Raw genomic sequence first — 26,376 nt, forward strand, 5'->3', positions numbered from 1 at the left:
CAGCAACGCCAGATCCTTAACCCACTGAGCAAGGCTAGAGATGGAACCCATGTCTTCATGGATACTAGTCAGGTTCTTAACACACGAAACCACAATGGGAACTCCAACTTCCCCATGATATTAAAGTCAATTCCTTGTTTGTTTTCAGAGACAGTAATGGTTTGAAAATTGCCTGCTCAAAAACCTTGCTTCAAACTACTCTTACAAAAGGAGAAAGTTGTGGGGGGGAAACAAAAAGGTCAAGTGATGCCTAGATACAGTTTAGTTAGAAAAACAAAACTGGAGAACTCTGAGAAAAGCAGGAGAGAATGAGTAGAAGGCAAGACACACAGATCATGGTGATGCTTGAGGCTAGCAAAGACATTTAGAATTAGCCTGGGGGCTGGTGACTTTCAGCCTCTGTTCAGGAACTAGGGCCCTTTTGGATGTGTCTCAGAAACCACCTTGAGCAAGGAGGTGGCTGGGAATCCTGATATGGACAGTCACCCTCCAATAGCTCCTCCACACTCAGAGACCTAGGAGACTGGTAGGCGTCTTACTGGCTAGACCTACTGCTGTTGCTGGTTGAGCAGGTAGAATGGCACACAGCATCCATCCACTCTAGATACCATTCTCCTTTTGGTTATAATGGGGCTATGATTCCTCCCCTGGGATTCGAAATCATATTTGATTGTGCTGTGAAAACATAGTCCCCAGAGCTATCAAGATACAGTTTTCATGATAAAAATGTCTTAGGTTCTTAAAAGATGGAAATTAGATTTCCCATTGTGGATTAGCAGAAACGAACCTGAGTAGTATCCATGAGGATGTGGGTTTGATCCCTGGCCCTACTCAGTGGGTTAAGGATCCAGTGTTACCATGAGCTGCAGTGTAGGTCACAAATGTGGCTTGGATCTGGTGTTGCTGTGGCTGTGGTGTAGACCAACAGCAGTAGCTCCAGTTCAACCCCTAGCCTGGGAACTTCCATATGCCCCATGTGGGTCCCTAAAAGAATAAATGACTTAAAAAATTTTTAAGAAGATGGAAATTGCCAGTAGTTCTCTCACATTTGGCTACAACTTCAACTGTGGGACCATCATCACCTGTGTGATTTGCTTATTCTTCAATATTGATAAATTATATTTATTTCTATATTCCTGTGTACCATTTCACACTGGTGGAGCTCAACTGGACATTTGAGGAAAATAAAATAGAGTTCTATTTGCCCAAACTGCCTACGCATCTTAATTTTTAGCATCTCTCTCTTTCATGCTGGCATCCTCTAAATTCCTCTACCCAGAGGCACCTTAGAAGCATTTTGCTTCTATACATTTAATTTTTTGAAAATTTTATTCAAGAAGGTATTTAAATGAAGGTGAAGTTTGGATGAATGTATCCATATTATTTATTTCTCGTGATGAATGTCAACATTCACTCATGTTCTCCAAGTCAGATGTGAATCGTGACCTGTATCTGTATCCTGACCTCACCTTCCATCAAAGGATCTCTTATCCTGAAGCCATATACCAAAGCTGACAGAACACACCAGAAGTGCTACAAAGGCTATTACTTGCTGCAGGGTAGTTGATGCTGTTGTTTGCAAAGCTTTCCCTTATTAGCCCCAGATTTCTCCTTAGTGATACTCAGGTGGCTTCCCCACAGCCGTCTGGTGACAAATAAAACCAAACAGAGCATCAATCAGCCATGTGGACGACACAGAAGGGACATCACTGTGCCTAAGTGCTGCCCTGGCTGCGGGGGCTTGTTCTACACCACTTTTGGCCTTCAAGAGCTATAACCCAGCAGGAAAGAAAAAGCAAACAGAAGACCACAGGAACAAAAACTAGATGCTACGTGGTAGCACCACAGTCAAAGGCACAGTAGGTCCTGAGACCAGACTCCCTCCCTTTGGATCCCAGGTCCTACTTTCAGACTGAGGGATCTTGGATGAGTTAATTAACTCCTCTGCGACCTCAGTTTCACCATAACATAAAATAAAAAACAATATGATCTAACTTAGAGGAGTATCAGGTAAATGGATGACTTCCAATGCTTGAGACAACACCTGGCAAGCTGTACTCAGTAAGTATCACCTATTACAACATTTCTTCTCAAGGCGGAACAACCAACCCAGTCTTTGGGTCTTCCCAACTCATATTTTTATTTTTGGGTCTAAAAGGTATTTGATCTAAGCTCACCTGTCTTTCATGGTGAGGCTCTCAGCAACCTCTGCGGACTCTCCTCAACTATTTCTTGCTGCTACATTAGCATTCTGTTTCTAGGAGTTCCCACTGTGGCTCAGGGAGTAAGAATCCAACTAGTACCCATGAGGATGTGGGTTTGATCCCTGGCCTTGTTCAGCGGGGGTTAAGGATCCGATGTTACCATGAGCTGAGACATAGGTCACAGGTGCAGCTTTGATCCAGGGTTGCTGCGGCTGTGGCGCAGGCTGGAGGCTGCATCTCTGATTCAACCCCTAGCCTGGGAACTTCCATATGCCGCCTGTGCAGCCCTAAAAAAGACAAACAAAACAAAACAAACAATCAAACAAAACTGTGTTTCCATCCCATTGCTTGTTATGCTGTAACCCACTCTGTGTGCTGTCAGGAAGGCACTTCCCATAGAAATTCAAAAGGGAGGCAGTTTGGCAACATTTGCAGGGAAGCAGACAGGTATTGTGAGCTCAGGAGGAAGAAAGGTCACCAGGCTGTCACCCACACAGCCTAGCCAGGTGGACTTGGGTCCCTAGGGAACCTCCACCGTGGATCTCCAACTCAGAGGCCTGATGTGACAGCCCAGGGCAAAGATACACCCCTCTGAGAACCAAATTTATGAACTTACTGCAGTGGCCAAAAGCTGGCCTCAGGGACATCACCTCCTCATCCCTGAAACCCCACCCAGCAGCCAAGTGATCCTTAAACAACGTTTGCCACATTCATCCCAATCATGAAGGAATCTTCCTTCTAGCATGTGCAGGCCAAAGAACCAATCTGAATCTCGACCATCCTTAGTGGTGGGCTGCTCAGGATGCCAACACTCTCTCCCTTTCCCACTTTCTTGCTTGCCTCTTCTGCCTTCAACATTTTCTACCATCTCTACTTGGTCCTCATGCCTCTGCCTTCTCCTCACAGCTTCTCCACCCCCTGCCACCTGCCCTGGAGCCTCCACCCCAGCAGACTGCCTGCCACTTCAAAGGCTCCTAGAACCACCAGCTCCCTTCTGTCTCCCAACTGCTGCTTTCTCGGCCATCACCCACAAGAAAACAGTGCTCAAAATACCCAAGAAAAGCGCGCCTGAGGCCTGGAGTGTGTCTTGAATGTAACCATTTCTAAAAAGTCAAAATAAACAATTTTGCAAGCCCTTTAATTCTTAAGGCACCAGACCTGGGATCTCACTCCCTTTCATTTGCATGCTAATGGACGCTAAAGCATCTCATGGAAATAACTTGGAGACTAATGGTCATGGATGTTGATTTTTCAGGAGTGAAGGAGCATTAAATAAAAACTTTCAGCATAATTAGTTGCAGCTGAACAGAGAGGAAAGCCCGTTGATGATACAAAATAGAAAGAAAGCTAAAACGGCACCACCTAGAAAAACTTCTCTATCATGGTAAAGAAAGAACACATAACTACCTTCTCTGAGTAGATTCTTTCAACCCATTTCCATGTACATAGGGCATAAGTAATGTATGGTATGTAAAAGAGCAGATAAACCCTGAGAACGGAGGTGTTTTTGCCCCATTTCCAATTAAAAGCTATCTTACGGAGTTGCAGCATCTTCATGTGTCTCTAATTCCCTATCGGTGTGGCATTCATTTAATCCCCTAAATGGCTCTTGTTAAATGAGTCGGCATTAAGTCTCTGCATTTGACTTCCCTCCACTTTAATGGATTTTTATCTCCATTAGCATTTTTCAGGAGCATTAAAGGGATATGCATATATTTTTGTGCTACTACCTGCTAACACTTACGTGGGGGTCCGTAAGAACCCTCATACTTCTCAGTTCCAAAATGCAAAGTCCTGCCACCAAAAGCAAACAAAAACCCACCCCAGTCACAGCCTTCCTCTGCCCAGGGACCAGGGACCGGAAACTCATACTTCACTTGGTAGTTGAAGTTCAAAACCTTGTCATCATCCTCGTTGACTTCTCCTTCTCTCATCACACACACATAATCTATTAACCTGACTTCCACAACATAGAATCCAGTCACTTCTCGCCATCCACTGCCACCACCCTGGTCTGAGCCACCATCACTCTGGCCCACTTCTACGGTGTCAGCACCCCCTTTCGGCGTCTCAACACTCTCTTCCCCAACAGGGCATCCAGGAGAGTCTTTCTAAATTCTAAGTCGGATAACGCCCTGCCTTTGCTCAAAACTCCGCAGTGCCTGTCCTCTGACTCAGAGTCCAAGCCCAAGTCCTTCCAGTGATTCATGGACTCCGGTGCTAGGGCTGTAGTAACAAAGTGCCACACCAGCTGCAGGACTTAAACCCAGAAGTTCACTGACTCAGAGTTCTAGAGGCAAGAAGTAGCAGAGTTAACTTAGGCAAAAGCAAGCATTCATTCAAAGGATCCCAGGGTATCTCTAGAAACTGGGGAACATAAAAGCAGCCAGATTGCAGGAAAGCCTATCTCTGAAATCTGCTTAGATATTTTGGAAAAAGATGCGGCTGCTCACAAAAGAGCAGGTGAGGGTGTGGGTGGTTCAGCGTATAGCTACCAGAGTTACTAGGAAAACATTAACTCCAATGAACAAATACACTGGCATAGGTTGAAGCTGCAGCTCAGATTCAGTCCCTGACCCAGGAACTTCTACATACTGTGGATGCCGCCAAAATAAATAAATAAATGCGAATGGAGACTCCTGGGTTTGAGTCCATTCTGAATCTTCCTACATGAAGAAAATGAATTAAAAAATAAACAAAAGACAGTCACTTACCTTTTCATTTCCCTCCCAACAGATTTATTTATTCTTCCTCTGAAGAATATTTTGCTTAAAATAAAATTGTATTGCCTACACATGGCCTCCTATAGCAAGGATTATCAAATCAGGAACTGCGCTTATTACTATTATTATTTTTAGCATTGTGACCTATTGTCATAGGATAGGGTTGGTTCTTTCTGAGGGTGTGGGGGAGGGTTTGCTCTCTCTCTCCCAGCTTCTGGTGGTCTGTGGTCATCTTTGGCGTTTCTTGGCTTATAGAAGCACCACCCCAGTCGGTACCTTCATCTTCGCATGGTGTTCTTTCTCCCCGCATTTGGCTGTCTACAAATTCCCCCTCTGACACCATTATTGGGGCAGGGGCCCTCTCTAACCCTGAGGTGACCTCATCTTAGGTTTATTATACTTGCTCAGTAAGGTCTCATTCTCAGGTACTGGGGTTAGGATTTCAGTCTAGGAATTTGGGGGACACGGTTCAACTCCTGACATGCTACCTGGCCCACAGATCTGATTTCAGACCCCCTCCTCTCTGACGCCCCCCCCTAAGGGCCCCTCCCTGACTCACTCCCCTCCAGCCACACTGGCCTCCTTCCTCCCCTCGCACACACCCTTGGGGCCTTCGCGCTGGCCAACCTCTGTGCCTGCGAACCCACTTCCGTCAGGAGGGCTAACTATGTCACCTTCAAATCTCTGCCCCAGAAGTCACTTGCCCAATGAGCTGTGCACAAACCACCCTATTTTAAATTGAAACCTACACTCAGCCCTTCACCCCCAACACTCCCAGTCCTCCTTACCTGGCCCCATTTTCCCCCCATAGCACTTACCACCTTCTGATGTAACCTATCACTTACTAATTATTATGTTTCTCATTTACCTTCCCCCACTAGAATATAAGCTCCTTGAGGGGAATTTTTTTTTTTTTTAAATCACTGATATATCCCAAGTACCTAGCACTGTGCCTGGAACTTAATAAGCTGTCAAAAAAGATGTGTTGAATGGACAAATGTAGTGTAAATTCACAAACTCTCCTGATGCATATGGAAAATCACAAGTTGCTCAGAGCTTTTTTTCTTTAAAAAAAGATGTTTTTAAACTTATTTTTTATTAAAGTATAGTTGATTTACAATGTTCCTTCAATTTCTGCTGTCTGTACAGCAAAGTGACCCAAATACACATACACACACATTCTTTTTTTTTTTTTTTCCATACATCTTCCATCATGTTCTAACCCAACAGACTGGGCACAGTTCCCTGTGCTGAACCATAGGACCCCATTACTTATCTGTTCCAACTGTCATAGTTTGCATCAATAAAAAAGAAATTCCAAAGAAACAGTTTTAAGAACAGAGAAGTCTGAAAAGGAGTCCCTAGGGAGACATGTTATTTTTCAGTCTGAAAGTATAAGCCTGGTAGAACCAGAAAGCAGCCCTTTCAGCAAACAGTGCAGGCTGTGTCTACAAGAAGCAAACTCAGGGTTCCCCTGTGGCACAACAGGTTAAGGATCCAGTGTTATCACTGCAGCAGCTGCTGGGTCACTACTGTGCCATGAGTTTGATCCCTGGCCCAAGAACTTCCACATGCTGTGGGCACAGCCAAAAAAAAAGGGAAAAAAAAAAGACCAACATAGACTAGGTAAGGCAATCCAGTCATTTAGCTTAAAAAAATTCATTTCATTATTTCTGTTTAGAATTTGGAGGTAACCATTTTGTCTTTCCACTCAGAAATCCCCACTTAGCAACAATTCCTCATATTATGTGAGGCCAGATATGAGAAACCCTGAGGGTGAGTTGTTTCATTAAAATGTGTGAACACACTCCTCCAACAATAGGCTCTAATGCTCAAAAACAAAAATAATAATAATTACACTTCCTGATTTGACAGTCCTTCCTGTCGGAAGCCATGTGTAGGTAATAAAATTTTATTTTATGCAGAATGTTCTTCAGAGGAAAAAATAAATCTGGGAGGAAATGAAAAGGTAAGTGACTTTCTTTGTATGTATATATGTTTGTATTTATTTATTGTCTTTTTTAGGGTCTATGGCATATAGAAGTTCCCAGGCTAGGGGTCGATTTGGAGCTGTAGGCTGCTGGCCTGGCCTATACCACAGCCACAGCCACACCCATGTGGGATGCAAGCCGAGTCTGCAACCTACACCACAGCTCATAGCAATGCCAGATCCTTAACACACTAAGCAAGGCCAGGGATCGAAACTCTGTCCTCGGATGTTAGATGCGTTTCCGCTGAGCCACAGTGGTAACTCCTATATATATATATATTTTTGTTATTCATTTTTTTAAATGGTCTTCATATAGGAAGACTCAGAAGGGACACAAACCCAGGAGTCTCTGGTTCACCACCCCTGTGGCATATGGATGGAAGCTCCCAGCCAGGGATCAAATCCAAGCTGCAGCTGTGACCTACACCAGTTTATTTGTTCATGGGAGTTACTTTACAACTCCTAGTAACTTTAGTGGCTCCACGCTGAAGCACCCACACTCTCACCTGCTCTCTTGTGAATAGCTGCATCCTTTTCTAAAATGTTTGAGCAGATTTCAGAGACAGACTTTCCTGCAATCTGGCTGTTTTTATGTCCCCAAGTTCCAAGAGATACACTGAGATCCTTATGCTGAATGCTTTAAGTTAAGAAGTTAACTCTGCCACTTCCAACCAAATGTACATGTGTCTGACATCTGTTTTCTACAGTCTAGAGTGTGTGGCCTGTGTTCCCTTTACATGATTTTCTAATATGTGGTATAAACTCCTCCACAGTGAGAATGAGTCCTTTTAAGACTATTCCTATCCACAGTGGATATTTACAAAGTGACATAGTGATATTTCTGTACGTGAAGCTTGTACTGCCAAAGAAAAATAGCCTTATGCTAGAAAGGAGGCACCAAGATTCCCGGTGTATAAGCACAGTTTCTTCTGATCAAAATTCTCACATATTAATACAGGCCTTTGCAAATTTAAATATGGGTATTCTACCATTAGGATAAAGAAATGCTTAGTCACACTGCTTCAGTAGGGCTATTTACATCACAGCCAGGTTTGCAAATATGATACAAGCAATACATTTGGGTCATTGAGCATTTGTGCTCCACAGATTTCTCAGTTCGTTCATATGACATTTGTGAAATTACTGCTATCGTTGTCTTTATGTGTTAGTGCATATTTCAACCTTGTAATTATAAGATGCACAGTTTCAATCGTAGCTTGAATGGTCATTTAAAATAAGCCACTTCTTCCTTTCTGGAATCAATCCATCCCCCCTCCCCACCGCCCCTCCACCACCTCTTTTCTTATTGACTAGGAAGACTCAGTTTAAGAAAACAAGGAAAGAGAAGCACAGAAAAGGTAAATATTGACGTTGACACCCTCATCTCTGCAGAGCAATCCCATCCAACAGTTTTTCAAAATCTCTAAAAATTATGTGCTTTTATGATATTTCGTCCTCAGAAGAAATAGCAGAGCTGGTATACAGACCCCACGCAAATGCTGTTGTGCTCGTCCCACCCTACCCCCCATCTCCCACCCACAGACCCAGGATTTGTCACACCATCCTACTCTCCAAAGAGCCTTTTGCTGCTCTCCCACCGGGCATGGACACGGTAAACTGAGACTCCAATTTCCCTGGCGGAGAGTGACCTAGAAAGATGATGCAGAGGGGAGGGGTTGAAGGAGGGGGAGTAAAGAGACATGCACACTTCTCTCCACTTGTCCCTGACCCATGTGTTTATCCACCGTAGATTCATTGATAACAAACTACATGTCAGACTCCATCCGTTAGCTAATGAGAAACGCAGGCACTACACACGAGTTTTAAGTATTCTGGAGAAGTGCAGAGACACAGCTGGAGAGCCACATCCGGGGTCCCCCGCGGTTCCGTGCCCTAACAGCACCCACCGCTTTGACTCAGCAACAACTTCACCCACGCAGCCCCATGAGGAGCTGGGATGGGTCACATCATAGGTGAGCAGAGGGGATTAGGAAGGCTCAGGGATACTCCTGAAGCGGTGAGGTTTGTAATTCAGGAAGCTGTATCCAGCTATGATCACCATCCTGGTCCGCCGGTGACTGGAGAGGGGCATGAATTCCAGTCGTGGGCGGATCAGAGGATTGGACACCTCATCAGACCCCAGGTCGTCTTCATCGGTTTCAAGTTCTTTTCCCCAGTCCGCCAGTATTTACAAAGTTTCATTTTTATAGTTTACTAACCCTCTTATAGAACTTTCCAGGCATTGCAAATATACTTATGAGTGTGACAAGGGAGAGGGGTGTGAAAATTCATAATAGAAGAAATAAAATTCGCCAGTGACTAATGAAAAAATACCTAGTTGTACCTAACACACTGTGTAACTTTCTAGAAGATACTATTGGCTAACAATTTTTATTAATGCTTTTTGGTTTGTATATGTCTCATACATTCTATTATAACCTAAATTAGCAGTCTCCTGAAAAAGCACCATATTGATGGCAGTGATTTAACTGTGACCCAAATTTCTATGTTAGGATCCTTCATGCTGATCGTAGCCTTGAAGTTTTCTGCTTTGCACTGGAGTTTCCTCTTATTTTCAGTCTGGTTTTCAGAGTCCTTTTCTACCCTCATCTTCAAAGAGTCTTTTCATCTAATCATCTTCTTGATCTCTTTTCTAATTTCTTGTAATGTTTCATTAAGAATTTCTTACAGTTTCTCAGGGTTTTGCTTTAAAGGAAGTATAACCAGATGACCAAGGACTTAGGCACTGACGTCAGGGCACGGAGTCAAGTCCTGTTCTATTTTCTTCCTGTGTGGCTTGGAAGAGATGATGTGATTCTCTGTACTTCAGGTTTCTCATCAGTGAAATGCAAATAATCATAGTACCACTTTGTAGAGCAGTTTTTAAGGAGGTACTATCTGTATACCTCTTGAGGTGTTAAAACAGTCCCTGGCACATAGTATGTGCTTAATAAGAATTAGTTGATATTATTTTCATAAATGGTTCACTAACATTTGTATTTCTGAGGTTCTAAGATCATAACTGCAATATTTTTAACAGTCAGAAATATAAATTCCTAGAAATACATCTCCTGGGTATTTCAAAGCAGATTCTATGTATTACTGAGTCACTTTGCTGGACAGCAGACATTTTCATGACATGGTAAATCAACTATACTTCAATAAAACTGAAAGTAGATGATACCGATTTAATGTTACAATTTTTAGGAAATATATTTACCTTCACAACATGAGATCTGGCAATGGAGTGGGGTTGCAGACTACTATGTGGGAGGATATTTAGGTCTAAAACTCAAGGGAGAGCTTTGGCCAAATGAGCTATGGTTGACAGTCATTTTGGAAATGGAAGAAAATGGTCTTCCAGTTCTAGTTAGTAGATCTAGAAGGGAAAAGATCCCAAAGAGGATGCCAGGAACAAGTGAAGGAAATGGATCCTAAGAAAGAGAAGAGTCACCAAAAGACAGAAGGAAGAGCAGGGAAATACATCCATCTGTTCAAGAGGGAATGTTTAATTCCAGACATAGTCAGGTCGGGTCATGATTCAGACACCCCCTTTGAGGACACCAGCCGCGCCTTTGCTCACTGGCCATCTTGGTCAGAAAAGTCAAGTGTAGTGACGAAGGCAAAACTGAGACTCCAGAAGGGGTCAGTGTGAATGGGAGGGAAGCAAGTGAAGACAGGAAGAACAGCAATTCCTTGAAAAGTTAGAGAGGAAGAGAGAATATGATTTTTCAAGGATTTGTGTTGAAGAAACATGGCCCAATCTTCCTCCTCACGATAGGGGGAGCAATGCTAGGATTCCCCACATCTTCGGGAGATCCATAAACCAGGGAAAGCACAGAGACTGCGCCAGAAGCCAAGTGATCACAAAATGAGAGTCCAAAGGGGTACTGGACACCATCCCGCATTACAAACAGTGACGGCAGTGATAAGCACAGGGGACTCAGATGAACATGGCTGCAGGGAAAGAGCAGTGAAGGAAAAAAGTAGGTCTTGAGCAACTGTGAGAGCCTTCTCTTCCATCCTGGAAGCCAACTGTTCAAGACGAGATTAACAGAGAGTGGTCCAAAGGTGAGCAAACAGGACTGTGACGTTTCCAGAACATGACAAAGGGCTTAAGAGGCATATGACAAGTGTTGAAAACCTGGAGACAATTTAGCTTACAGAGAGAGGGTTTCAGGAAGAAAGATACTGAGGGGAAAGGGGCAGGCTACTAGCCTCCTCAAATACTCCAAAGATTATCACAAAAAGGAAGTTTTCAAGATGTGACGGAAAATAAAGAAACCGTGACAGGAAATTTTAGTTCTGGCGTGTCTGGTTGCCTTTTGTTATTGATAATATCCTGCTTCCTTCTAAGAAGGGAAGTGTCTGGTACCTGCTTCCTTCTAGGAAGGGGCGGGGGGTGTTCTTCACTGAAAAAGAGGGGTTGTGGGGAAAAGAAAGGACTAACCTTGGACTAAGAATAGGATAGAAGAGTTCCCATTGTGGCTCAGTGGTAAGGAACCTAACTAGTATCCATGAGGATTGCAGGTTTGATCCCTGGCCTTGCTCAGTGGGTTAGGGATCTGGTGTTATCGTGAGCTGTAGTGCAGGTTGCAGATGCAGCTTGAATCCCACGTTGCTGTGGCTGTGGTGTAGGCTGGCAACTGCAGCTCAGATTTGACCCCTAGCCTGGGAACCTCCATATGCCATGGGTGTGGACCTAAAAAAAAAGAAGAAAAAAGAGTAGGAGAGAGATGTGAGGATTCAAGGAAGACTGTGCTCCAAGGGCAGCAGGATCTGGGGAGATTTGGAGGCTGTGCTGAGGCAGGAATTTCAATAAAGAAAAGCCTGAGTGGTAAACAGTCAAAGAAAAACTTTGAAGAAGTGATCTATAAATATATTTTTTTATCAAAATAATAGATGGCAGGGCTAAACAATCAAAATGTGCAAAAATGTTTATCATAAAACAAAGCCAGTAATCTTCACCACCCCAAAACTCCTTTTCAGAGACAATCATGTAATCTCTAATTTTAGTTCTTCATTTTCAAATACCATATTTATCTTTTAAGTATTTAGTATATTATCTGTTGTCTTAGCAACTTTAAAAATGATTACTCCTATAATTAAGTATTTAACATGCTTAAAATTCTTTACCCTCTTCCCATTCCCCAATAGAGCCTATTATATCTCTTTATTAGATATCTTTTTCTACATTATTATTATTATTATTTTGCTTTTTAGGGCTGCACCCATGGCATATGGAGGTTCCCAGGCTAGGAGTCAAATTAGAGCTCCAGCTGCTGGCCTACATCACAGCCACAGCAACACCAGATCCAGTGTGAACTACGCCACAACTCACACTAATGCCAGATCCTTAACCAACTGAGCAAAGCCAGGAATCGAACCCACATCCTCTTGGATCCTGGCTGGGTTTGTAACCCACTGAGCATGATGGGAATGCCCAGATCTCTTTTTAATGAAATATTTTTACCTTTTTTCCAGTCTGCTGTATTCACATCCCTACCCTTATCCTTTCCTACCTCTTTCCTTCCCTTTGTCCACCTCCATACTTCACATCATCAAGACTGAAAACATTTATATTTTACTCTGTAACATCAGTGAAGTCTTTCTTGTTTTGTTGATAGTTGATTGCAAAATTGAATTATGACTGAGTAAATACTAAAACGTATTTCAGAAACTAACAGTGTGGTTTCTGAAGTCAACAACAGTCCCTCAAACTTCAGAGCTCACCATCTCAGCGCCACACTAAAAAGACTTCACAATGGAGCCTCACTCTTCACTCCATCAAGAGCCCATTCACACATATTTTAATTTTCCAGATGGGGAAAGGTGGGAGGATTTTGAGGAGATGAAGTAAACCCGTGGAAAATATCAGCAGACATTAGGGGGAAGCATCGTCTACGTAGTTAGGCCATTTGTGTTTGCTCATTGTTGCATATGGAAGTTAGGCTTCTATCTTCCCACAGAAACTGGAAGTCAGGGACACTGGTCAAACAAGGCAGCCCCAGCAATCAAGAAAAAGCAGAAGTAGAATTGAAAAAGCAACACGGGGTGATCTACCACACCCTAAAAGGCTTTGCACTGTATTCACCCTCCACTGATGTTCAGTGAAGTTTTACAAGTCCCAGCTCGCATCCCTGAGCTAAGAGGAGCCAAGTCAATGGTCTGTGGCCACTCTCTAGACACAGCTGGTATCAACAGTAAATCTCAACGGCAACTCGGTCAGGGTTGTTGGAGCCGAAGACCTCGTTCCACGTGGTGAGCCGCATTCTTGACTTGAGTGGGCATTTCTGAGCATGTGAGGAAGAAGTTCATCCACATATGTCTTTCAGTGCCAAGCCCCTCCTCCATCTCTGCCATGTCTATCAAATGTCTCATCTTGATTCTAGGCTAATGCTAAAAGCCATTTCTGTAAAAACTTCTCTACTCCCTGGGCAGAGAAAATCACTCCTTACTCTGCTCTGCCATTAAGACATGTTTGGTTTACTCAAAATCTCTGTGCAGGTGTTTCCTGATCCATAAGTGTGGAAACTTAAAACCTCCCCCCCAGAGACACTGGGAGGATTAAATGAGGTAATATATTAGAAAGCTCCTGGTATGGTCCCTGGCATCCTCCTCCTTTCTGGTGGTACTTGGCTCCTGTGACTATCATGGTTCTTTCCACATGGAACACTCACATCCCTAGATTATGTCCTCCATGAAGGCAGAGGCTGTATTTTGCTCATCATTACCTCCCCAGCACTTAGCATAGCCCCGAGGACCAAGGACAATAAATACGGGCTGAGTTCAATAGAGATTTAATTTAATCTGTTTGCTTTTCTATTAAATCTACCTGACATCGGACTAAAGTGAAGGTTTGAGGGGGCTAAAGGGGAAAGGAAGTTGTTTCTAAAGCACTTGAAGTGACTATGCTGCCATGGCATGACTTTTAGGTACCAAAAAATTGCCCAAGTTGTGTTGGGAGGGGATCATGAAGAGAAGCAAGATGGTGCCAAACCTGCTATCAGCCATTCCTGCAAATTTCCTTGAGTTCTCTTTGAGGCCCAATGTTTTTTGAATAGAACTAATGGAGGATTTTCCCCTGGCACACAAAGGACTGTAAACAATGTGCCTACATTTATAGGGGCTCCTGGATTTCCTGATATCATAGGCTCTGGTGTTGCTTGATACCACATTGCAAATTGGAATGGGCAGTGGAGGAAGAGGCCTGGAAAGGACCCAGAGGGATGGCTCAAACCCAGATCCCAAGATCCATTCTCCTGTGACAGAGAGAGGAGTTGATGATCCCGAAGTGGACAGACTAACCCTCAGCTACCTCCTCAAGTAGCCACAATTCTCTTACTTCTATTACCTGTTCAAGGAGAACGGACACCATATGCACTGACTGTCATTTCTGGGTCAGACACGATTCCAGGCACTGTACCTGTGTTCACTCATCCTTGTCTCTGAAATACTGTGTTTCCATTTCAGAGTGAAATGAGGCCCAGTGGAAATTACACCATATTTGGTAAGTAACAAAGCCAGGATTCAAACCCAAACTGTTCTTCCCCCAAATCCCTGCCTCTTTTTCTATGCCCCCATGCTAGCATGCTAACATCAGTTCAACCAAAGCCAGGGATGGTGATAAAGGTGGCTGCTGACTATCATTCCTGGAACCCCGGTGATAAGTTTTCTAACACACCTAAGGGTAGTTGGATGTGGCCTCCACATTGGTTGAGATCTGTACTCTTTTATAGTGCACATTCATCTGGTTATAGTCTAATTATGAGTTCTTTTGGGGGGAAATTCAGTTTTTGTTGGAAACAGAGGCACAGTAGTGATCTCTCTGTGTCTGTATTAATTTGTGTTCATTGAATTACTTATGTGCCACTCCAGGAAGCGCTGGTATTAAAATTTTGACCTGGCAAAAGGCAAACATGATTTAACTCAGTAATGTGAAACCAATGATGCAAATTTGCAACTTGAATTAGAATGTACACTGAGGTCAAAAGTCAGTCTTCCATTTGGTTTTCTGGTTTTGTTTTTCCTGGAAAGTTAAAGATGAAAATAAATCAAGAGTGGTTCCATCCTATAAACCCTCCAAGATTTTCCAGACTATTAGTCCAGTGCCTTAAAGAGCATAAATAGCTGTACTTTTGGCAACGTGGTTCTGGTATCGAGAGGAGTCCTAGGCAGTGTTTGTTTATACATGCAAAGTCAAAGACAGGACTGCTGTAATTATTAGTATAATTCTGGTCAAATGTTTCCTACATGAATACTTAGCTGCTGTTACTAACTGGAGAATCTTGTTTAGAGCATGCCTCTGATTATCTCAACTCTTCATTTCAGATTTGCCAGATATTTAGCTAAGAGGCCAAGCCCTCACTAATCAGTCCAATAAATTAATATGTCATCTAGCCTCTTCAAGCTTCCCTCTTAGCCCTCTGAAAATGCAAGCAGGCCAAGATGCCTTCTAGAATGGCCTTGCTTTTCGGCCCCTATGCTGAATCTACAGATCTCTGGATAAGAGAGGGATTGATCAATAAAGGATTGCAGGAATTTATAAACTTCTTCATCTCTTCACCCTTCCCAATACTCTCTTGAATTCCAAACAAAATGAGTACCTTTAGTACAACCATCCTAAGCTTAAATACTACCCCAAATAGTCCATCATGTGTCTCTTCCAGATGCTATTGGATTGTGTGTAAAACTGAAAATGCTTGATAATTTGGTGAAAGGTGGGTATAGTCGTTCCCTGGGGAACTGGTTCCAGGACCCTCTGCAGATCCCGAAATCCAGGGATGCTTAAGTCCCTCATATAAAAATGTAGAGTATTTGCATATAACCCACACACATCCTCCTGTTTACTTAAAACCATCTCTACAATGCTCACAATACCTAATACAACTGGAATGCTGTGTAAATTGCTGTAAATACAGTGCAAATGGCATGTAAATAGTTTTGGAATCTGGCAAACTCACGTTTTGCTTTGTGGAACTTTCTGGAATTTTTAAAAAGTATTTTTGATCCACAGTGAGTTGACTTCACAGATGCAGAACGCATGGATAGAGGGCCAAGTGTATCTGTGACATTGCCTATATTTGGCTTAGAGGACAGGGGTTATAGCTTTTACTTTCAGGTTGTTGAACAGCTGGAATAGTCAGTAACTTGCCATGATCTTTTGAAACTTGGGTCCAAGTTGTTGGGGGAAAAAAAATACACCCTTATAAAAGTATCTGTTAATCCCTGTAGCAACTGAAAAGATCATGTTCAAGGGCAGGATTTATCCGTGACTATCCCAACCATCTTTCTCCAGGGATGCCTTTATCTGTGTGCTTCATTAGAACAAAACTTTGAATAAGAACACCTTATAGACGCAGGTGTGCATGGCACACTTGAAGTTATAAAGTACTGTAACATTCATTATCTCATTTTGCCTTGTTGATGACCCTTTGATCTGGGCATGTACAATTGCCCACACTTTATAAAAAAGGAAAAACTGAGGCTGGGAGAAGGCAAGGGATTTGCCCCAAATCCTACATTAGTCAGGGCAGGCTTGGATGTGCTAACTCCAAGTTCAGTGGTATCTCTATTCTGCCTCACCAGCTCCCTCCTTATGCAATGTTGGGAGAGAGAGGGCTGGTCCTTTCACATCTGGGCTTTCCACTCCCAATCCTTCAATGTCAGTTTTTTTCAACATCTTGAGACCTACTAAAGGCCTTAAGAAATTAATAAGACTGTGTTTAGTTACTGGAAATTAATATTTCTCCTCACATTCCCTCTGCAATCATAAGGTATAAATAACCTAAAAAAAAAGCTGACTGCAACAAGCAACCTGAAAAGCAGATGAGTAATGAATAAGACCCTGAATGCAGCCAACTCTTAACTGATTGCCATTTCCGTTCTATGTACCTTGGATTTTTTTTCACAAATGCAGAAGTTTGCTTTTGCCTTATTTGTCTATTTCCTTATGTAACTGACCTTAAGTGATTGTATAACACTGCAAGCCTGTGATTCAGTGCACCGCTCTCCCCAACTTCATATTATTAGAAGCTATTGGAGAAACACGGCTGGTGCTCTCCAAAAAGGAATCTTTGAATATTCTATTTAAAGGATCTTGTTGTGTTTTCCTGTGAACAAGAATATAAGATAAAATTTTCACATGTGAGAATGTAAAATGGTAGTAGTTGATTTTTAAGAACAACATTCATTCCCAGAATGTTTTTTGTGGTGGAAAGCTAAAGGAAAAAAAAAAACTAATTAACACATGACACATGCACAAGTGCATAGATAACATAGGACAAAGACATTGGCATGGAAAAGTATAGCCATTTTCTTAAAATCCTCACCTAAAATGAAAAGAGGAAATTAAGTTGTATTCCTAAGTGCCACTCTACTGCACAGGTGATCATCTTGGATTTTCTTCCTAAAAATTCCACCAAGTACATGTGAGAATACATTGAAAATCAAAGAAAAAACAGAGGGCACTGTAAAAGGTGCTAGAATGCGTCACAAGAAAAATGGGCAGTATCCAAAAGGAACTATTTAAAAAACCCAACCATGGCGTTCCCACCGTGGCTCAGCAGAAAGGAATCTGACTAGTATCCATGAGGATGTAGGTTCAATTCCTGGCCTCACTCAGTGGGTTAAGGATCCGGCATTGCCATGAGCTGTGGTGTAGGTGGCAGACATGGGCTTGGATTCCAAATTGCTGTGGCTGTGATGTAGGCCAACAGCCACAGCTCTGATTCGACCCCTAGCCTGTGAGCCTCCATATGCCAAGGGTGCAGCAAAAATAAATAAATAAATAAAAACCAACCAAACAACAACAGGAATAAACAACACCAAACAGGTAAGTTCACCAATGTCCTTTCATTTTGGTTCTGATCCTTGGACCAGTGTCTTTGTGCAAGGTTGCAGTGGCAATGATTTTCTTCCCTCCGTGAAATTCATCTGATTACCTAAGACAGGCACCATGAAATTGTCATGCCTCCAGACTCAACTCAACTTCCAGCTGCTTACCAAATACTCCTTTTTCACATTTCAGACTTCCTTGGTTCTTTCCTCTTCCTTAGCAATGCCAATCTGTGATACATTTATCCTACAGAGGTTTAGGTCTTTTCCAGTGATGAATACCATCAACAATCCCATCTTTCAAAAAAGATTGCTTCCTTTTTGCACCACCATCTCCTGCCCCATATTTTCCATAGTTGGCTTATCCACCAGGAGGCTATAAGATATTAGTATTTGAGTCACAAATTTAAGATAATTCTATTTATGTTAAGAATTAGCACCAAAACTGTGATAGACAAGTCATTGTCTCCAAGGAGGATACTCTGAAGTTGAAAAGAAACCTTACACTGTAATTCTGAGAGATTAAAGATTCTACCAAATCAGAAGCTCTACCAGCATCACCTTTTTTCTCAACATATAGACTGAGGTCTCCATGGAATATGGGGACAGCTCTATTTTGAAGCCCGAGTCCTACTTTCATCTTAGGGTAACTCATTTCTAAATCTGTAAATAAACTGAAGAAGGCTCAAAGGGAAAAAAAAAAGCTGATTCATGGCTTGGTTCAATTGATTAATTAAGGAAGGTTACAGGAATTTTCAGCACTACAAGTTTGTCTAAAGGAATTTCATGGCCCTGTAGCCTTTGAGAGAAAAGATACTGACATCTTTGTGGGGTTCTAAAGAAATTATCCATGACTAGGATTTGTCTCTATCAAAAGGAAAAAATTCAAGTTTCAGATCCTCTCTTTCAGTGCCCAGATTTGATCATATTGGCATTTCCATCTTCATGAGTAAAAATTAAGATTTTACCGTTAAAGAATAAGAATAACAAAAATACAATACAATGTGACTATACCTCAAGCCCCCAAACAATATTCTAATACAGTATCTTGCAGGTTATTAGGTTTCCTAAGGCCAAAACATGGGAATAAACTATTGGAAAGTAATGGGCACAGAAAAAGCTTTTGACAAAATCCAACACCCATTCCTGATAAAAACTCTCCTGATAATGGGCAAAGAGGGGAACTGGCTCAACACAGTACAAGTCATATATGACAAATACACAGTTAACATCATTCTCAATAGTGAAAAACTAAAACATTTCTGCTAAGATCAGGAACAAGACAAGGATGTTTGCTTTCACCACTGTTATTCAATATAGTTTTGGAAGTCCTAGCCACAGCAATCATAGAAGAAAAAGAAATAAAAGGAATCCAAATTGGAAAAGAAGTAAAACTATCACTGTTTGCAGAAGGGACATGATACTACAGTTAGAAAATCCTAAAGATGCTACCAGAAAACTGTTAGAGCTAATCAATGAATTTGGTAAAGTTGTAGGATACAGAATTAAAACACAGAAATCGACTGCATTTCTATATACTAAGGTATTAGAAAGAGAAATCCCTTCCCATTTACCATCACATTAAAAAGAATAAAATACCTAGAAATAAACCTATCTAAAGAGACAAAAGGCCTACACTCTAAAAACTGTATGACACTGATGTAAGGAATCAAAGATGACAAACAGATGGAAAGATATATCATGCTCTTGCATTAGAAGAATCAGTATTATCAAAGTGACTGTACTAGCCAAGGCAATCTACAGATTGAATACAATCTCTATCAAATTACCAATGACATTCTTCACAGAACTAGAATAAAGTATTTTAAAATTCATATGGAAACACAAAAAAGCCTGAATAGCCAAAGAAATATTGAAAAGAAAAAATGGAATTGGAGGAATCAGGGTCCCTGACTTCAGACTATACTACAGAGCTACAGTCATCAAAACATTACAGTACTGGCACAAAAAGTGGACATATAGATCAATGGAACAGGACAGAGATCCCAGAAATAAATCCAAGCACCTGTGGTCAAATAATCTATGACAAAGGAGGCAAGAACATACAATGGAGGAATGACAGTCTCTTCAGTAAGTGGTGCTGGGAAAACTGGATGGTCACATGGAAAAGAATGAAATTAGAACATTCTCTAATACCATACACAAAAATAAACTCAAAATGTATTAAATACATAAAGTTAAGGCTTTAACTGTTAAATACATAAAGCTAAGGAAAACACTGCAAGAAACCTTTTTGACACAGATCACAGCAATATCTTGTTTGATCCACCTCCTAGAATAATAATAATAAAAACAAAAATAAACCAATGGCTTCCGGGACAAGATGGCAGAGGAGTAGGGGGACACGCTCGCCCTCTCCCACAAACACAACAAAAAAAAGCACATCTACAGAATAAATGACTCGCACAGAACAGCAACCAATCGCTGGCAGAAGAACCTAAACTCCAATAACGGCAAGAAGTTCGTGACATTACAGGGCAGAACGGGAGAAAAGAGGAGTGTGAGAGAAGGTGAATCCGAGCGGGATGGGCGCTCCCGAAAGGGAACTGCGGAGGAGAAAGGGATCCCGCACCCTGTAAAGTCACCTACACGGGGGAAAGATCAAACGAACCGGGGGAATCTCCAGATGCAGAGAAGAGTGTAGCAGTAAGTTGGAGTATGGAAAACCCGATCAAGAACCGAACGGACCATCTGAACTACGGGCACAGTCACCAAAAATTGAGACGCCTGGGTGGGGGCTGGGCACCGAGACCCAGGCTCCAGAGGTTAGTCCCCGGGCTGGGGGGGTGGGGCAGAGCGGAAACTGCTTGGGAGGTCTAGAAACCATTTGACGGGGCAGAGACTGCCTGGGAGACTAGAAAACAAAGCTGTCGCAGAGGAAGGGAGCAATACTCTAGGGGCGGGTAAGTGGAAAGCCGCATCAGAGGGAACCTAGAAGAAGAGCCTGGTCTGCGCCCATGCTGGGGAGGGGAGAGAAGAAGGGGTGGGTGCCCATAGAATACCCCCCACGCCACAGCAAGCTTACAGGCCCGCTAGCTAGCTGAAAGCTGTGCTTCCCAGTACATCCCCTCCCCCAACCCCCGCCACCCCCTACGCTCTCACCGGACATGGGGCTGCCTGCCATCCAGGAGGGCTGGCCTCAACAATTGCCTGAAGCCTACCACCGCAGGGGCTGTCCCTGCACAGGCCTGCTTGCCCTTTGGAGGGGCTACACTTCTGCAGAGTAGCACCAAACACCACCAGCCCCCGAGAAAAGGCCTGCAGCCCAGAAAAGCTAGAACAAGCCTAGCCAGGCAGTGAATAGATCTGCCTAATTCCCAGACGGTTTTTCTGAGTCGGGCTGCCCCGGGGGAGGAGCCTCTTCGGTTTCCAACGGCCCTGCTACCCGCCCTAGCCCCCAGGGGGTGCCCTAGTGGATCAGCTGCATAGGACTGCCGGCTCCAGGCAGGACCCCCTGCAGCCCAGAAAAGCTGCAACAAGCCTGGCCAAGCTGGGAAAAGATCTCAGACGGTCTTTCTGAGTTGGGTTGCCCTGGGGAGGAGCCTCTTGGGTTTCCAGTGGCCCTGCTACCCACCCAAGCCCCTAGGGGGTGCCCCACTCCCGCGGAATAGCTGCTCAGCACCACCAGCCCCCTAGAAGAGCCCCTGCAGCCCACAAAAGCTGCAACAAGCTTGGCCAGACTGTGAAAAGATCTGCCTACATTCTCAGGCCAGCCTTCTGAGTTGGGCTGCCCTAGGGAAGAGCCTCTTAGGTTCTCAGTGACCCAGATAGCTGCTCCAGCCCCCAGGGGGTGCTGCACTCCTGAGGAACAGCTGCCCAACACCGCCAACCCCCTGCAAGAACCCCACAGCCTAAAAATACTAGAGCAAGCTCTGCATGACCAAGTGAAATCTGCTACCATCGTGGTGTGGACCTCCCAGTCCTGTCTGCCCTCAGGAAGTCCTCCTTTGCTTCAAAGAAACACTGTTAGCCCCATCAACAATCCAGAAGAGCCACACTGCCTCAAAAAAGATTGACCAACAACGCCAGCCCTCAGGAAATATTCAACGGCAGTGACAAGGCAAACACTGCCCGATAACGGAGAGTACAACTCCCTCAGGAGAAAGAAAACAAGCAAGATGAAGAAGCTGAGAAACCACCCCCAGTCAAACCAACAGGAGAACTCACCTAAAACAGTCAACAATGAAACAGATCTCTGCAGTCTGACAGACCTGGAGTTCAAAAGAGAAATAGTGAAAATACTGAAGGAATTAAGAGAAGATATGAACAGTAATGCAGATACCCTCAGAAAGGAACTAGAAAATATAAGGAGGAGCGAAGAAAAACTAGAATATTTATTTGCAGAGATGCAAACTGAACTAGGGGCAGTAAAAACCAGAATGAATAATGCAGAAGAACGAATCAGTGATATGGAAGATAGAATAATGGAAATCACTCAATCCGGTCAACAGACAGAAAACCGAATTAAAAAACATGAAAGCAATATAAGAGACCTATGGGATAATATAAAGCGGGCCAATCTACGCATAATAGGAATTCCAGAAGGAGTAGAAAAAGATAAGGGGATGGAAAATATATTTGAAGAAATTATCACTGGAAACTTCCCAAATCTAAAGGATGCTGGGTTCAAGATACAAGAAGCACAGAGGGCCCCAAACAAACTGAACCCAAATAGACCCACAGCAAGACACATCATAATAAAAATGGCAAAAGTTAGTGATAAAGAGAGGATCCTAAAGGCAGCAAGAGAAAAACAGAATGTTACCTACAAGGGAACCCCCATAAGAATATCAGCTGACTTCTCTACAGAAACACTACAGGCCAGGAGGGAATGGCAAGAGATATTTCAAGTGCTCAAAGGAAAAAATATGCAACCTAGAATACTCTATCCAGCAAGAATATCATTTAAAATAGAAGGGGAAATAAAAATTTTCTCCAACAAACAAAAACTTAAAGAATACTGCAACACAAAACCCAGGTTAAAGGAAATATTGAAAGGGCTTCTCTAAACCAAAAAGAAAGGAAGGAAAGGGACGAAAAAAGAAAAGAAAAAAAAAAGAAGAAGAGGAAGAACTAGGACTGAGGAAACCACAATCAGAGAGCAGTCACTCAAATAAGCCAGCATACAGATTTAATCATGAACATGCTTCAAACAAAATAAAATTAAAAAGAAAAAAATAAAAAAGAGTCATCAAAACCATAAAATGTGGGCAAGGGATGTTAGGAAGTAAATAACCCTTTTTGTTTGTTTGTGTTTCTCTTCTTAATTTTAATATAGTAATGAAGGGTTTGAACTTACAGGACCATCAGGCTAAAACACACAATTATGGGATGGGGTTAGCATACTTAAAAAACAGGGCAACCACAAGCCAAAACCAAATATTGCATTTGCAAAAAATGAAAAAAAAAATACACTCAAGCAGATAATAACAGGAGATCATCCAACCAAAAAAAAAAAAAAAAAAAGGAAGAATGGAGAACCATAGAATCAACTGGAACACGAGGTTCAAATGGCAATAAATAATCATCTATCAATTATCACCTGAAATGTCAGTGGACTGAACGCCCCAATCAAAAGACACAGAGTGGCTGAGTGGATAAAAAGGCAAAAACCTTCAATATTCTGCCTACAAGAAACTCACCTTAGGACAAAAGATACATATAGATTGAAAGTGAAAGGGTGGGGAAAAATATTTCACGCCAGTAGACATGACAGAAAAGCAGGAGTCGCAACGCTCATATCAGACAAAATAGACTTTAAAACAAAAGACATAAAGAAAGACAAAGAAGGACACTACTTAATGATTAAGGGATCCATCCAAGGAGAGGATGTTACTATCGTCAACATATATGCCCCAAATACAGGAGCACCCAGATACATACCACAAATATTAACAGACATAAAGGAAGATATTGATGAGAATACAATCACAGTAGAAGACCTTAATACCCCTCTCACATCAATGGACAGATCCTCTAGACAGAAAACCAATAAAGAAACAGAGATCTTGAAGGAAACAATAGAAAAGTTAGACTTAATTGATATCTTCAGGACACTACATCCAAAAAAAGCAGAATACACATTCTTCTCAAATGCTCATGGAACATTCTCAAGAATCGACCACATATTGGGACACAAAGCTAGTCTCAATAAATTTAGGAGCATAGAAATTATCTCAAGTATCTTCTCTGACCACAATGCCATGAAATTAGAAATCAACCATGGGAAAAGGAAAGAGAAAAAACCTACTGCATGGAGACTAAACAACATGCTACTAAAAAACCAATGGGTCAATGAGGAAATCAAGAAGGAAATTAAAAACTACCTTGAAACAAATAATAATGAAGACACAACCTCTCAAAATCTATGGGATGCTGCGAAAGCAGTGCTCAGAGGGAAATTTATAGCAATACAGGCCTTTCTCAAAAAAGAAGAAAGATCCCAAATTGACAACTTAACCCTCCACCTAAATGAATTAGAAAAAGAAGAACAAAAAAGGCCTAAAGTCAGCAGAAGGAAGGAAATTATAAAGATCAAAGAAGAAATCAATAAAATAGAGACTCAAAAAACAATAGAGAAAATTAATAAAACTAAGAGATGGTTCTTTGAAAAGGTAAACAAAATTGACAACCCCCTGGCCAGACTCACTAAAAAGAGGAGAGAGAGAACCCAAATAACCAAAATTATAAATGAAAAAGGAGAAATCACAACAGATACAGCAGAAATACAAAAAACCTTAAGAGAATACTATGAACAACTATATGGCAACAAGTTTGACAATCTGGAAGAAATGGACAATTTTCTAGAATCTCACAGCCTGCCAAAACTGAATCAAGTAGAAACAGACCAACTCAACAGACCAATCACTAGAAATGAAATTGAAGAGGTCATAAAATCACTCCCTACAAATAAAAGTCCAGGACCAGATGGCTTCACAGGTGAATTCTATCAAACATATAAAGAATTGGTGCCCATCCTCCTTAAACTCTTTCAAAAGGTTGAAGAAGAAGGAATACTCCCAAAGACATTCTATGATGCCACCATCACCCTCATTCCAAAACCAGACAGAGATACCACCAAAAAAGAAAACTATCGCCCAATATCATTGATGAATATAGATGCAAAAATTCTCAACAAAATCTTAGCCAACCGAATCCAACAACATATCAAAAAAATTATACACCATGACCAGGTGGGGTTCATCCCAGGTTCACAAGGATGGTTCAACATACACAAATCAGCATCATACACCGCATTAACAAAAAAAAAGTCAAAAATCATATGATCATCTCAATAGACGCAGAAAAAGCATTTGGCAAAGTCCAACATCCATTCATGATCAAGACCCTCGCCAAAGTGGGTATAGAGGGAACATTCCTGAATATAATCAAAGCCATTTATGATAAACCCACAGCAAATATAATACTCAATGGGGAAAAACTGAAAGCCTTCTCACTCCAATCTGGAACAAGACAGGGATGCCCACTCTCACCACTGCTCTTCAACATAATTGTGGAAGTCCTAGCCACAGCAATTAGACAAACAAAAGAAATAAAAGGCATCCATATAGGAAGAGAAGAGATCAAACTGTCACTGTATGCAGATGACATGATACTATACATAGAAAACCCTAAGGACTCAACCCCAAAACTACTTGAACTGATGAATAAATTCAGCAAAGTAGCAGGATATAAGATTAACATTCAGAAGTCAGTTGCATTTCTGTATACCAGCAATGAAATATTAGAAAAGGAATACAAAAATACGATACCTTTTAAAATTGCACCTCACAAAATCAAATACCTCAGAATACACCTGACCAAGGAGGTAAAGGACTTATATGCCAAGAACTATAAAACTTTAATCAAAGAAATCAAAGAAGATGTAAAGAAATGGAAAGATATTCCATGTTCCTGGATTGGGAAAATCAATATTGTAAAAATGGCCATACTACCCAAAGCAATCTACAGATTCAATGCAATCCCTATCAAATTACCCAGGATATTTTTCACAGAACTAGAACAAACAATCCAAACATTTATATGGAACAACAAAAGACCCAGAATCGCCAAAGCAATCCTGAGAAACAAAAACCAAGCAGGAGGCATCACTCTCCCAGACTTCAAGAAATACTACAAAGCCACAGTCATCAAAACAGTGTGGTACTGGTATCAAAACAGACAGACAGACCAATGGAACAGAATAGAGAATCCGGAAATAAACCCTGACACCTATCTATGGTCAATTAATCTTTGACAAGGGAGGCAAGAACATCAAATGGGAAAAAGAAAGTCTATTCAGCAAGCATTGCTGGGAAACCTGGACAGCTGCATGCAAAGCAATGACACTAGAACACACCCTCACACCATGCACAAAAATACACTCAAAATGGCTGAAAGACTTAAATATACGACAGGACACCATCAAACTCCTAGAAGAAAACATAGGCAAAACACTCTCTGACATCAACATCATGAATGTTTTCTCAGGTCAGTCTCCCAAAGCAATCGAAATTAGAGCAAAAATAAACCCATGGGACCTCATCAAACAGAAAAGCTTTTGCACAGCCTAGGAAACCCAAAAGAAAACAAAAAGACAACT

Source organism: Phacochoerus africanus, chromosome 13 (assembly GCF_016906955.1).
Source record: "Phacochoerus africanus isolate WHEZ1 chromosome 13, ROS_Pafr_v1, whole genome shotgun sequence".
NCBI classification, from domain to species: Eukaryota; Metazoa; Chordata; class Mammalia; order Artiodactyla; family Suidae; genus Phacochoerus; species Phacochoerus africanus.